Genomic DNA, 14,291 nt, shown 5'->3' on the forward strand with positions numbered 1-14,291 from the left:
CAGGTTTGTGCAGGTGTAAGCCCTATAACAAGCAGAGAGAAGCAGAGGAGGTGGATCAATCCCAATCCTTCTCCAACTCCACATGTGCACTACTCCTGCCTCACTGAGCTTTGGGGTAGAAGTGCCCCAGGAAGGGTTTAACCCTTTTGACACAGCAACAGAGTTCATCACAGGCATGATGAAAATCAAGCCACCATGTTCCACAACCGCCACTGAGCTCAGCTTCAGTTGCAGTGAAACCTCTCTGCCTTCACACCACTGTGGTTTTCCAGCCCTGCTCTCGGCACAGTGGAGGCAAGTCCAGCTGGGCCTGGCCAGGGAAGGCAGGGGGCAGCTGTACACACACCACTGCCTTACATCACCCAAAATGCTGCCCTGGCTGCACTACTGGTGGGAAGGGGAAGGATATACAGCAGCTTTTACAGTATTTCCTCCAATCTGCAATTCCTCCCCTGGAGGATCCAGTAGAGGTCTTGGCATTAACTGGATTTGAGGGAGCAGAAACCTGTGCCATGGCAGAACCTAAGGCACCCCAAATGCATGCTCAAAAAGCCACTTTAAAGACAGCAGAGGAACAGAGCAGTTGTGTCAATGTAGAACACCAGGCAGTGAAAGAAGCACCCACCTCTTCTTGTGGTCCCACCACAGGCAATGGAGCTTTATCCTTGGCTGGCACTGGCTGCTCCATACAGCCTCTCGAGTTATTTACCAGCCTTTCTCTGGCTTTCAGGAATATTTACATCTCCCATTTCATGGGAGGAACATGCAATTTGGGCAACACAGCAAGTGGAGATAGCCACATTTCTGGGTACTGGGATATTTCTCTTCCCAGGTATCTGGTGGAACACAAGCAGGAACACCAGTCAACATCTCAGGCCTTGCAAGTACAGTCCTAGCCTCTGCATCCACAGCAAAAATTAAAATTGCACAACCATATCCACCTCTTTAAGATCCTGTAGCAAAATTAGTAAAACATGCAGCTACTCTATGTCATTTTTATTGTATATAAAAAGAACCCATTACATTTATTTGTTACTTTTTGTTGCTGTCACGAATGCCTAAATAATCCTTCAGTGTTTAGAAACAAGCCACTGGGGACCAATGAGATACATTTATTGTAATTACATGATTCTTCTAATTAATTTTTGTCAGGAAATTTCAAAGTAAAAATCTCCAGCTAAATGGGTCCCCCTCCTCTTCCCTCCAGCCAACAGACACGTTTCTGAGCCTTGTTTAAAAAGCTCGTTTCCTTTTTGCCTAGTTGAAATAAAGTGGAATTGTAATTGAGAGTGGGCAGAAAGGAGAGAACATTGTCATTAGACCACATTGTTTAAATCAACCTGTAACAAGCATTTCATTTTGTTTGGGTCATTAACTACATTTGAGTGAAAAATGTAGTTTGCCTGGCAAATTGGTTGGTGTCCAAATGCCTCCAACAGGAGACTTGTCTGGTTGAAACCCAAAGACCGCAACACAGACACACAAATTTTGCAGGTGGGAAACAACCCAGAAGGAAACAAGCATCAAAAAAAGTGGATGCTTATCAAAGATATACACAGAATTTGATATTTACTGATCTATGAGATTGTACAGCCTGAGGCAGTATTCTCATAATTTATTCTATTCTCTCCTGTAACACAGATCACTGAATGTCATAAAGTAATTCAGATAAGATAGCCTGTAATTAGGGATTAATGTTATCAACTGCTGGACACACAGCCACTTGTGACATATGATACCCAAGTGATTTTACTAAAACAGTTTACCATATCCCTGGATAAGCCTCTAACAAAACCATTTGAACATTCGACCTCCCTTTTCCAAGGCACACCAGGATTTGGGAATAGTTCACTTACTTTCTCTCTTGCTGCAATAAATTGAAGAGTTTCCAAGCTTCCACCTCATCCCACTCTGATTCCCACTACCTCAAATTAAAAAGTCCATCTCCCCCAGCCTTTCCACATGGAAATGCCCACCTACCCTGTGAAGCTCCTACAGCTGTCCTTCAGATCCCTCCAGCTCTTCATCTTCCCCACAGCACCCCCCAAACAAGACACTGCTCAAACCTCTGCTCTACCAGTGTGGGCAAGCAACAGGCACCTGCCCCTCGCCCATACAACACCTTGGGTTATCTGGTTTGGCTGGTTTGGCTTTTCTAAAAGAACATGCAGTTGTTCACCCATTCAGTTTCTGATCCCTGATAAGCCTTCACATCCTTTCCTGCCCTTCTTAGTCCAATACTTTCAGCTTCTGCCTCTGCTACTGAAAACTTAAAGCCAGGTGTGGTGTATGTATAGACATATATATATATGTTTAATTTTATTTTTTACTGAACTGCTTTCTAATAATTTCTCCAATTTTCCACAGTTCCACTGAATTCTAATGCTGATCTCCAAGGTGATGCCACCTTTCTCAAGTTGGTGTCATCTCCAGGCCCTGGCTGTAGACTCTTAATTCCACTGGCAAAGTCACAAGTGAATAGTTCCAGACCTCTGATAGGCACCATAAGGTACCTCACCTAAAGCCCTCTCCAGTTTTACAGCAAAACACTGATAACCTCTCCCCGCACATTAAATTTGCCAGTCACTCACAACCTGTCTTAGAGAATCTATTTCCTTCAACTGTTCCGGCAACAGACACGAGATGTCACAAAAAGCTGCACCCCAGTCAAGCTGTCTGACACCCCTCCTTCTGCCCTGTCATGCTATCATAGAGGGAAACTACGTGAAGCTGACATGATGTGTCCCTGACAATTGTGCTGGCTGTTCTTTATCACCTGAGATGCTCCAAGTGCATATGGACAGACCACTGGATCATTTGCCCCACAGTGAATTCAAACAGACCAATCCAGGCTTGCCCAGTTCTTTTCCCTCTCTTTCAGAGGCACATTCTACCTGCATCTTTTCTAGAAGCTCCCCAGACTTCCTCATATTCTTGAAGGTAACTGCTAATAGGCCCCGAAAACTGCTCTAGCCTCTTCTCAAAATGCTCCAAGAGCTGGGAACATCCAGGTTGCACCAGTGGCCTAAAAGCTGCAGAAATTTGGACATCTATAGTGTTTGCTGCTGCTTCAGAGAGCAAAGGGGAGATGTTTTCTCCCCACGGCTCTGGGCAAGCTCAGGGGCCCAGCACTACTGGTCTTTCTTACTGTCCCATTGACCTTTTATGTCAATCTTAAAGCACATTGAATCATGGTTTGAATTATGACCTTTCCTTTCACAACCATCACCTGCATCGCTTTTCATCTTTTCCCATTCTGCCACCATATCCCTGTTTCTTCAAATCTGTTCTTGCCCAGCCAGCTGTGAAGCTGCGTGGTATCATGTCCTGCTGTGTCTTTCTTTCCAAATCCTACCTTGCACAACCAGGGATCGGATCTAATCTGCCAGATGCTCAGCAGAAGCCTCATGCACCCCCATTTCTTTGGTGATCCATAGCTGACTGTTTCTGACAGACTGCCTGTTCCCAACAACCCACAGCAGGATCCAGGATCCCTGCAGCAGACATACCATGACCTCAGTCTGATCATTGGCCTCTCCCCCATAGACAAGTCCTCCCTGTACAAGCTGTACACTCTTCTATCAGCACTGCAGCCACAGCCATTTTCTACCAAGCCTCTGCTATGGCATTTAAATTATAACATTGATTACAAATGAGATATGAAGTTCCTCCCTTTTATTCCTTGTGCTGACATACCTTAAACATTTGACTGACTGTCCCATTAATTTTCTCCTTGTGACAATTATGCCTCAACCTCTCCCAGTTCTTGCTCCTGCCAGTGGTTTGATGCACTGCTATTCTCTGTCAATCCTATTTTAAAGCCTTCCTTGGCAGCAGCAAATCTCTCCTAATTGTCCATTTCCTGCACGTGTGGTTGCACTGGGACAACACACAACACAGGGACAGTGTATTTGGTCCCTGCTACTCCTGCCTCTTGTCCCTTGCTGCATATCATCTTAACTGCAGTGATGCTTATGTGAAACAACCCCAAATCATTCTCTCCTATCCTCCTGTTTATGGAAAAGCACTGATTAACCAGAAGTATTTTTATTTAAACCTAAAAGCAATTTATATTATATATATAAAAAAAAAGGTCAGGTAGATACTCCATTTATCACTATTACAAAGGGCTGTAACACAGTGATGAAAAGAAAGAGAAATTAATTACAAGTCAGAGGCTGCAATAACTCTCTCTGTAATTGTGACGAAAAATTTAAATTAACGTTTCTGTCAGTAAGAGAAGTTTGATTAATTTTACAATAGTGGAGATGCTATCACCTTAATATTGGTGGGTAAGGAAATTTTACTATTTGCAATTTAGATGTAGATAATTTCTTTAAGACTCAAAAAGTGCCTGTGAGGCACCTTCACACTTTATTAACAGCTCAATCAGTGCCACGCTAGAAATAATTAGCCAAGAAACCATGTAGTAAATATATCTAGACTAGCAAACCTGCAGAATAAGAAGTACATAATAAAATCCAGACCCCTCCAAGAGAAACAGCATCTATCCAGATCTCTAAAGCGACTGCTGCTGCCCAGCTGCCTGCTATGGCACTCTGCCTTCAGGGAAACAACACAAATACCAGGTTTTCTGACAGCTTTGTTTTGTTTTCTGGTTTTAAGCCTCTGCTCGGCTGCAAAGCTGGAGGGCAGAGGGGGAAGATCCAAGCAGTGCTCACTGACATCGCACCCCTCCATGGCAGCAGCCACATTGCCTGGGTGCTGTATGAGGTGCTGGATTCCCTCTGGGGCTGCCGAGTGCAAGAGGTGGGATGGTGAAGGGCTGCTGAGGACACTGCTGCTGACAGATGGTGAGTGAAATGCAACAGGAAAGAAACTGAGGCAGGCAGGGGTTGCCATGGGGTAGGACTGAGGACTCACTCACCCTGCAGCAGCCACACCTGAGCACAGTGTGCAGCAGCCAGGCAGGACCTCCTGCTCATGGACACTGGCATTTCCTTGTTGGATTTGTTTTGTTTTCCCCAACTTTAAATCCTCACAAGACCCTTACCAAAGTCAGACTCTCAGAGAGCCCCATAGACAGACCCTGGCCAGCCCCTGCTCTCTCTGCAACTTTAGAGTCTCCTGCCCCTTAGGACAGTACAGAGCCCCACACATGACAGGCCAGGACCCAGGCAGCCCCTCCACTCTAGCTGGGAGCACTGGCACCCTTTAATCTCAAGCCTGGCAGCTTCATGCACTGCAGAGTGTGGCATCAGAGCAGGGAAGGGCAGCACTGCCTTGGCATCCCCTCCAAGACCACTTTGTGGCAACAGCACACACTTCCTTGTGCCCCCGGGATGTTTATCATTAGTGTCTGAACTGTGCCTGGAAGGGGACAATTCATGTATTTCTGTCCCCTGAAGACCTTCCCCACCCCAGCCCACACAGGAGCAGGGGATGACACAGTGAGGGAGCGCAGCAGCCCCTCAGGCTCTATGAGCAACACCAGCCTTTGCTACAACAAGCCATGCAAAAGCCCAAGGATATGATTCAGGAAAGTAAGGATCAGACCAAAGCCCTGGGAAGCTTTCCCAGTTCTTCTCTGCGCTATTTAACAAGGGCCATTAATTTCTCCCTTTCATAAACACTGTGAACTATGAAAATCTGAGAAATAAATCTGAGAAATAAAATGAGCCTAATGAAAATGTATTGGTTCTAAGGCAATCAATGCCATTCAGCTTACAGAGGAAAGGAAACACAGCTCCCCATCTGTACTCTGCTCCCTGTAGTCAACAAGGCTGACTGTTTCCAGCATGGATCAATGAACCATTCGTTAGGGGAAGAAAACCCATACGAACAGCATTCATCTCTCTCCAAGATCAAACAAAACTGCAAAGGAACTTTCAAGATTGCTCTCGAAACTGCAAGTCTAGGGAAAGCTGGAGCACTTCAAGTTGCTTTGCACATAATGGTGTCCAGTAAACTGTAATGGCCACTGCACCCAGAGACTGAGCAGGGAGAAGCTGACACTGTGCACGTCAAGGTTGGATCACCTCTTCCATAGCTCAGAGGCAGCACTGCACTGTGGGTGCAGGGGCTCGTGAAAGTACCGGGGTCAGTAGAGGGGAAGGAGCTTTCTAATGCTCTCAGCTTGTAAGTATTATTATGCAGTTGATACGAATTTCTCACTAAACTTCTTTAGCTAGAGTGAAGATAAAAGGCCGGGGCAGGGGGGAAGGAGAAAAAAAAAAGGAAAGGAAGGATGGAAGGCAGGAAGGCCGGCAACAGTGGTGTGATATAACCAAAGAAATGCACTCATCATTCAAAGAACCTAAAAAATGGGTCTTTTCCCTAAAAAGCTGAATTCCTTACAAGGAATGCTATGAAGAAATGTTTAGTCCAGTAGCAAAGACATCCCCAGAAGCAGGCAGGAGCTGACACTGCCACAGTCTGCTGCGGAGAGCTCTGCAGCTCCAAAGTATTTGTGCTGGAGGTAGAGATGGAGGTTCTGTCAAGTGCCAGCCCCTTCCTCAGACACATCACCACAGCATCTGACAAACAGCACCTCCAGGATGGCTCTCAGAGCTGTCACTGGTAGTGCACAGTGTAATTCACCATGACATTAACCAGCGTGGGGCAGCACAAGGTCCCCAAACCACACTCATTTAAGTAACTGGAAAGCCAAAGAAAGCACAGGCTGGCCAAGGAGGTGAACTGCAGCAGGCACATAAAGCAAATGTTTATAGCACATGGCTAAGGAAAAGCCACATTCCTTTCTGCCATTGAACTGACACAAAATTTAATGGGAGATCTTTTATAAGGGCGGGGTACGGAAAGAAGCACTAAAGGCTGTTTCCAATGACATTTGAAAGTAGGAGACAATAAAAAGAGGGAATTATAAAATACAGATATCAGATTGGCCGCAAAACTTAAAAGTGGAATTTCCTCATGTTGTGAACATGGTTGCAAGCCATGGAGAAACACTTAGCTGCCTAATGAAAAACAGACGGAAAAGCAAGATACGGAGAGCAGAGTGAGTGTAAGAGCATAATGCCACTGTAACAGGGTATACTGCAGTATACCCCAGTCTGAGCTACAGCTGACAACAGAACTGCACCATCCCAGAAAGACCAGTTACAAAAACACAGCATGGTCCTACCGACTCCAGCCACCCAAAGCATTTACCTGCACTGCGGGGTCAGTACCATAAGGAAACTAAAACCAGAGTTTTCCTCAAGTTGCTCCATTGCCTTTATGGCTGAGCTGCCTCTTGGGACTAGGCACTGCCAATAGCTTCCAAAAAAAGAGCTCCTGACTGGGCAGTGACAATCCTGCTGTCAAGCCATTTTGGTAGGGCCTTTCATTTGCACTAAAACCTGAAAACACTCCACTTTAGTGCTTTGGTAACACACAGCAGAAGGGGACAGTCCCTGGGGACACCATCCCCTTCCCACCTCTGCTCGAGTCAATGCCTTTTCTCTATATCTGGGCACTGCCAGAGTATAACATAAACATGAACTAGTGGCCCTCCACTAAGTATTTGACAGATTAAACATCGCCTTGAGCTTTATTTCTTCAGCAGAGCTATGAAAAAATAACTTCTACTGTAAATTGCATTTTGTGATAGCTTGCGGAGTGACTGCCTGCCCATTGAGACTCTGCTTTGGAGTGTGTCTGTGCTTGGCAAGTGATCCCTCTCACCCATCAGGTCTAGCTCCTGCTCCCATGGCACTGCAAAAATAGGAACTGAGAACTAGTGCTCCAGCTGCCCTGCAGAGATGACCATCATGAGAACAGGGCAGGCTCCAGAGGGATGCCAAGGACAGAAAGTTCGTGTGATACAGAGGCTGGTTTTGATGTTTTGGAATTAAATATTACAACACAATTGGAGTTTGTCCCAGAGGCCTGATGGAATTATCCCCAAGGAGAGAGACTAACAGAGGGCACAGATACTGTACATCCACAGAAAAAAAAGTTGGAGAAATATTATGATTCTTGTTTTGAGAGCTAAAGACACATTAAGAACTTCATGAATCACTCAGAAGAGCTACACAATTATATGACCTGGCAAGATATGAGGCTTTCCAAGAAACTTACTATCTCTGGACAAACAGATGTCACAAAGTACCCAGCTCCTCAATTACATGTTTTCTTCTTCCTCATCTCCAGGAAGTAGTTGCTGAGCTCAGGCAGCAGCCACAGAGAATCAATTGAACCTGTTTATTGAGAAAATACTGTCAAAGAAACCACTGATTCCTTATCATAAAGGATGCACTTGGGAACTATGCACCATCTGTGAATTAGATCCAAAAGCTCTCTAAAACTTCATGTCTTTGAATGGTAAAGCTTTTAAGAGGAACAAAAAAAAAAAAAAAAAGAAAAAAGAAGTAGTTAAAAAAAAAGGAAATCCAGGTCCAATAACATTGCTAGCAGCAGTTTACCTTTGACTACTGAAGAGGAAAAAAAGAAAATCATTAAATGTATCTCTCACAGAATCCATTTTACAAGCTAATGTCACTTTGCTTTGCTTTCAATCAGAGATTAGGGTTAATCTCCAGAACTGCTGGCGCACATGCAGACACGGTGGAAAAATGCAAATAACTCCACTGAGGAGGCACAGAGAAAAAAGCTCTTCACCAGAAATCTATTATACTACATTAAAATGCATCATCTGATTTACAATCCCTGTTGGATACTGAAGTACAGCTGGGAACAGGCAGAAACTCTGAATACAGCACCATGAAAGCATGTTATAAATGACTGCATGTATATCTGTGTCCATTGGGGGACAGGGGGCAAATATGGGTATATACTTAAAATGCTTGTCAAATACTGACCTAAACACACCTTATTTTCTGTCCACTGTAAGAGCTGTGCCATGAGCCTGAATAAGTGCAGAAGAGCCCATTTATGAAGATGCAGCCCTCATGGTGTCCCGCAGCACAAACAAGCAGTGAGCACTTCCCAAGCCCTTGATAGAGTGGTCTGACTCCCTGGGGATAAACAGGAACCCACAGCAAGAGACCAAATGATGCAGACAAAAGTGTCACCTCCTGAGACTGCTATATGCTAGACACAGCTCCCCTGCACTGAAGGCAAGCAGTTATCTGCCCCCATACTAGCAGGAATAGAGGTGGTTTGTGGAAGACACCCAGCATGAAGTCCAGGATTGCATGTTTCTCCTGAAAGAGACTGGCAGCTTTACCCCAGGACTGGGCTCTACAGCAACATCCTTAACAAAGGCTGTCTGAAATGCTGCTAATGCCCTAGACACCTGCTGGCAGGTTTATTGCAAGGTACTTCAAGGGGAGAAAAAAAAAAAAGAAAAAAGAAAAAAAAAGGTGAAATTAAAGTTTTACTTATTCCAATTAAAAAGCTGTTCTTTAGTCCTGTAATGCAGAGACTGGATTACAGTCCTCTCAAATATGAGAGGTAGAGAGGTATAGGTCCTAAAAATTAATGGACTTGAAAGGGATGTGCAATAGGTCAAATATACATGGTGAAGAATACACTAAGGGACAAGCCACTTCCATCCCTTAATGCCAAGCTTTGCTGTGCTGCCCTTCAAAAGGTTTTCAGAGACCATGCTCAAAAACATCCCCCAACTGGTCTGGCTTCAGTTGTGCCCTAAACTATCCTATCACTGGACTCTTATGTTGCTGCCACTACCATTCTGAAGCTTTTTTTCTCCCTTATTTCTCTTTCCTCTCACTTTTCTCTGCTTGATTTTGTCTATGCTTAACCAGAGCATGACTTTAGTGGCCACAACTGACCTGGCATTTCACTGACATGTCAGTCTATTTACAGTTATATTCCTGAAAGAACCATGTCTTGATTCATCTAATTTCCTTTTCACCTGAGTTTGCCCCTTGCACACCCATTAGCAGCAGCTGGGAAGCTGACAAATAATTGTTTTATACTGTGGAATATTTCCCTATCCCCAATCTTCTTTAAAGCTGGCTGTACTGCTGCAGCACATCCACCTGGGTAGAAGCACACACAGAGTGGAGTAAACCCCCTCTGGGACTGCATGAAAAAGACAATCTGGAAATGTGTCAGCAAGGAAAGCCCGAGGACACTATTTTGTAAAATGTGTCTGAAAGCTGTGGAAGGTCTGTCTTGTAGTCAAGACCTCATCATTAAAATTCAATCAAAAAAGGCAGTATAACCTTCTAAGTTATAACACTAAATAAAAGGAGATCAAGATAAATAGCAGATATCATCTGAGCCAGTCATAAGAACGGATGTGCATCAATCTCCAAAAAAGTCATTCAAGATTGATAACACCAAAAGACAACATCTTGATAATCAGTTTTACAGTGATGGATTGAGGGAAACCTTAATGAGTCAACTACCGGACTGGAATTTCATTAGAGACTTTACCAGAGCTAGAAAAACCTGTAAAAACATAAGAAAAATCTGCCTTGTAAAATACAAAAGTGCATACATTTCTGTCCACACGGTGAATTACCACATACATTTGCGTCAGGAGGAGTTTGACTGGAATCCACCGCAGAAAATCCACTACCTACCACTCTGCAATTCAGCAGTTGTGAGAGCTGATCTAACATAATGTAATTGTATTTTAATGTCTTCTATGAGACAAAGACTCATTAGTCATCTTCTAAAGAGAAACACAAGCTCAAGTCACATGTCATTATACCAAGTTGTCAGGTGTGTGGTGCTCACCACTATCTTCAGACTAACCTTTAAGTCAGGCTCTGCTTGCAAATGAAATCTGATGGGAGCATCCTTTAGGATGTGAAGCTAGATTTTATTTTCAAACTAAAATAAACCATGTTTCATCTTCCACACTAACAGGTATTATGATTTAGCCCCAGGCAGCAACTCAGCCCCATACAGCTGCTCACTCACTCCTCCTCAGTGGGATGGGGGAGAGAATCAGAAGGGTAAAAGTAGGAAAACTAGTGTGTTGAAATAAAGGCAGTTTAGTGGGTCAAACGACGCTGCACACAAGCAAAGCAAAACAAGGTATTCATTATCCACTTCCAGTGGGCAGGCAGGTGTTCAGCCATCCTCAGGAAACCGTTGCTCCATCATGTGTTAAGGTGACTAGGGAGACAAACGCCATCACTCCAAAACCTCACCCCCCTATTTCTTCTTCCCTCAGCTCTATAGCTGAGCACAATGCCATGCATCCTGGAATATCCCTTGGGTCAGTTGGGATCAGCTGTCCCAGCTGTGTCCCCTCCCAGCTCTTCTTGCACCCCCATCCTCCTCGCTGGTGGAGTGGGGTGGGGAACAGCAAAGGCCTCGACTCTGTGTAAGCCCTGACCAGCAGTAACAAAACCACCTCTGAGTTACCAACCCTGTTTCCAACACAAATCTGAAACACAGACCCTGACCAACTACTATGAAGAAAACTATCCCAGCCAAATTCAGTACAACAGGGTTGTTTAAAAATCATACTGTGTTTCTTAGGTCAAATTCTCATTTTATTTAAAACAGTAAAGTTTCCCTGGATTCAGTTATCTCTATATAACTTCACAGCCAAGAGCTAGAGCTTGCTGGTAACACTGCATCAGTAGAGAAGCATTCCTGTTCTTTAAAGCATACTATCTCCTCTTTACAGACTACAGTGGTTGCACTTCTCCTCTGGAGGATTTGCTCCTCCATGTTAATCCACCTGGCCATTTGCCATACTTATCTGTGCAGTATAACTCAAAATCTAACATGTCACACATGCCGCTTCAGGAGCTACAGGGCCAACATGGAGCTCAAAAATCCCACTTACGGGATGCTGCAACATAACAAGAGAGTCCCAACTTGGTTGCTTTTAAGTAAAACTTTAAGGTTTTAAACTTTTAGTCTGAGAAAAGATAGTTTTTCCCCTGTTGTTGATCCAAATGCCATAAGCAATGTGAATGCTAATATCACAGACACACAATGATTATGAAACTCTCTAGATGTTACATTAAATATGTTGCCAACAGCATGTTTTTCTCTGGAAGGCAAACTCATTTTGTAAGATTTTTTTTTCTTTTATGGCTGAAAGATTTTTCCTTATTACAACATGTATATATACAACAGCATAACCCTTCACATAAGCTATCTGTGCAAATTAATGACATAGGCAAAAACACCAGGAGAAAAGTTCAACTATCAAAACTGTTATATTGCCCCTGAGACTATCTAGGAGTGATGAAATAGCTTATTATCCCTTTTCAAGGATACCTATTTGTGAAAAATTTACATTTTTCACTCCCTAAAAATGAATTATTAATAACAACAAGCCCATCCTTGCCAACAAAGTCCTGCCTGTGTAATCAACATGGAGAAGCAACTCCACAAGGTGCTTCAGCCTGGCATAAGCACTGACTGCAACAAGGCAGAGCTTGTATCTGAAGCCACACCTGTGCTTCACCAAAACAGACATCCCAGATTTTTCAGGTTTTAATCCAAGGTCCTACCTCAGTGAGTGCTGGGCAGAAGGCAGACAGTGAGCAGCTCCCCAACTCAGCAGGCAGGAAGAGACCCAGCCCTGGCCTGGCCAGGCAGCCAATGTGATGAGGGCACCCAGGCAGATAGCAAGAGGTGCTCCTCAGTCCTAGAGCAGAGGAGTCCAGCTGGCACAAAGTCCTACTCCTTCCTCCAGGGACATCAGCCACACCACGATGCCCAGTTTACAAGGGGCAAGGTAACTCCATCTCCCAAACTGATTCTAGTCAGAACTAAACGCAAGCAAACCTGTGCTGCTTTCCCCAGAAGCTGTAGCAGTGCTGGGAGACTTGCCCTTTCTGCAGTTTCCATAAAGAAAAGTAATATTCTGGCAGGAGGAGAGACCTCTGTGCCCCTTGCAGGGTTCCTACTGCCACCAGACCTGCCCAGAGAGCGAGTCCCAGCAAAAATCTGTCAGTGCATCACTGTGCAACACACCAGCAGGAACAGGGCAGGAAAACTTTCCCTAAGCTGTGAAAAAATGAACATATTTAACAGATGCTGAAGTGAATACCTCTCTGGAAACCTAACTGGCAGGCGTTTGGGTCTTCCTAAGTGGATAATTGATCACAAGGCTATGCCAGTGATGTTACGGTAATGAAACAAAGAGGGAACTGGGACCTAAGGATTTCAAATAAGCCTGTCAAAAACATGTAATAATACTGTCAGATCAATTTGCTGTCAAATACAGGTGTGATGTGATAAAACTTCAGAGTTTTTAGTAGATTGTATTATTGAAGCAGTAATTTAAGAACACCTTCTAGGTAATAAATTACAATAAATCAAACTTTAAAAACTTGAAAGCATGCACCAGAAGACACAAAGTGTATGATATGAGAAAGACAAGTAAATTTAAACCATATTCCCAAGCTGGAATAAAGCAAATTCAATTGCTTTAGGAAGATAATGATCAAAACCTATTTTTGTATGAAATCAATAAATCTTGCAAAGTTATAAAGAAAAACCTGATTAATGCTTCTGTCCTTCGCTCCCCTGTGTGTCTTAGTGCAGGCATATCCAAAAGTGATAAAGGAGTTCAAGAGGTTGTCCTTGGAAAACACAATGGTCAGTCATAAATACTGCACAAATACAATGGGTGGCATTATCAAGAGAAACAGTTTTACATAAGAGAAGTTCAATTTCTGTGAAGAACATAATTTCATTTTTTAAAAAAAATAAATCTTAGGAGGTGCTACAATGCCATGTGCTTTCCTAAAGGAAAACATTTGACTTTCATTTCAAAAGTGTGGGTTTTTTCATTAGAAGGATTTTAATGTCTTCAGATTTCCCCACAGGTGAATATCTCTACATCTTATAGTCCATAATTCACCTGCTTCTGTCCTGTAGCACAACTAAAAGGGCAAGACAAGAAATCTGAAGTCACAGCTTGGACCAATTGGAAAAATGCCATCAGCCAAGGCTATCGATGAGCACAAAACAATTAGGACAAGTACAACATATGGTACTTAAACTACTTAAATAGGATGCAACCAACCTGCAGGACAATATCATGCCTGATACTGAGCTAGTGACTGTCATGGTTTAACCCCAGCTGTAACTGAGCACTGCACAGCCACTCACTCTCTCTCCAGCCTCCTCACTGGTGGGGTGGGGTGAGGTGAGGAGCAGCACAAGACCTCAGCTCTGTGTAAGCCCTGTCCAGAAATATTGGAAACACCCCTGAGTTATCACACTGTTTCCAGCACAAATCCAAAGCACAGCCCCACACCAGCTACTACAAAGAAAATTAACTCCACCCGAGTCCAAACCAGCACAGTGAAAAAGAAACGAAAACAGTGATCAACCAGCAGAGATCAGGGAAGAAAATAAATGAAATCATATCTAGAGAAGTGGAAAGAACTTTTGGCAGCCTTCAGCAAAGACCT

At 43.8% G+C, this 14,291-nt stretch overlaps 1 long non-coding RNA gene across 2 annotated transcripts in view; it reads right to left on the bottom strand.

Moving 5' to 3' along the window:
- The window catches only part of LOC127471667 (uncharacterized), a 49,444-nt gene extending 45,977 nt beyond the window's left edge, over positions 1-3,467 (bottom strand). For both annotated transcript variants that reach the window (XR_007904727.1, XR_007904728.1), the window contains exon 1: positions 3,356-3,467. This is a non-coding gene — a long non-coding RNA (uncharacterized LOC127471667). The remainder of the gene's footprint in view (positions 1-3,355) is intronic.
- Positions 3,468-14,291: the final 10,824 nt, after the last annotated feature.

The sequence above is a fragment of the Manacus candei genome, unplaced genomic scaffold (assembly GCF_025592945.1).
Source record: "Manacus candei isolate 608988 ecotype Guabito, Panama unplaced genomic scaffold, ASM2559294v1 h1tg000025l, whole genome shotgun sequence".
Lineage (NCBI taxonomy): Eukaryota > Metazoa > Chordata > Aves > Passeriformes > Pipridae > Manacus > Manacus candei.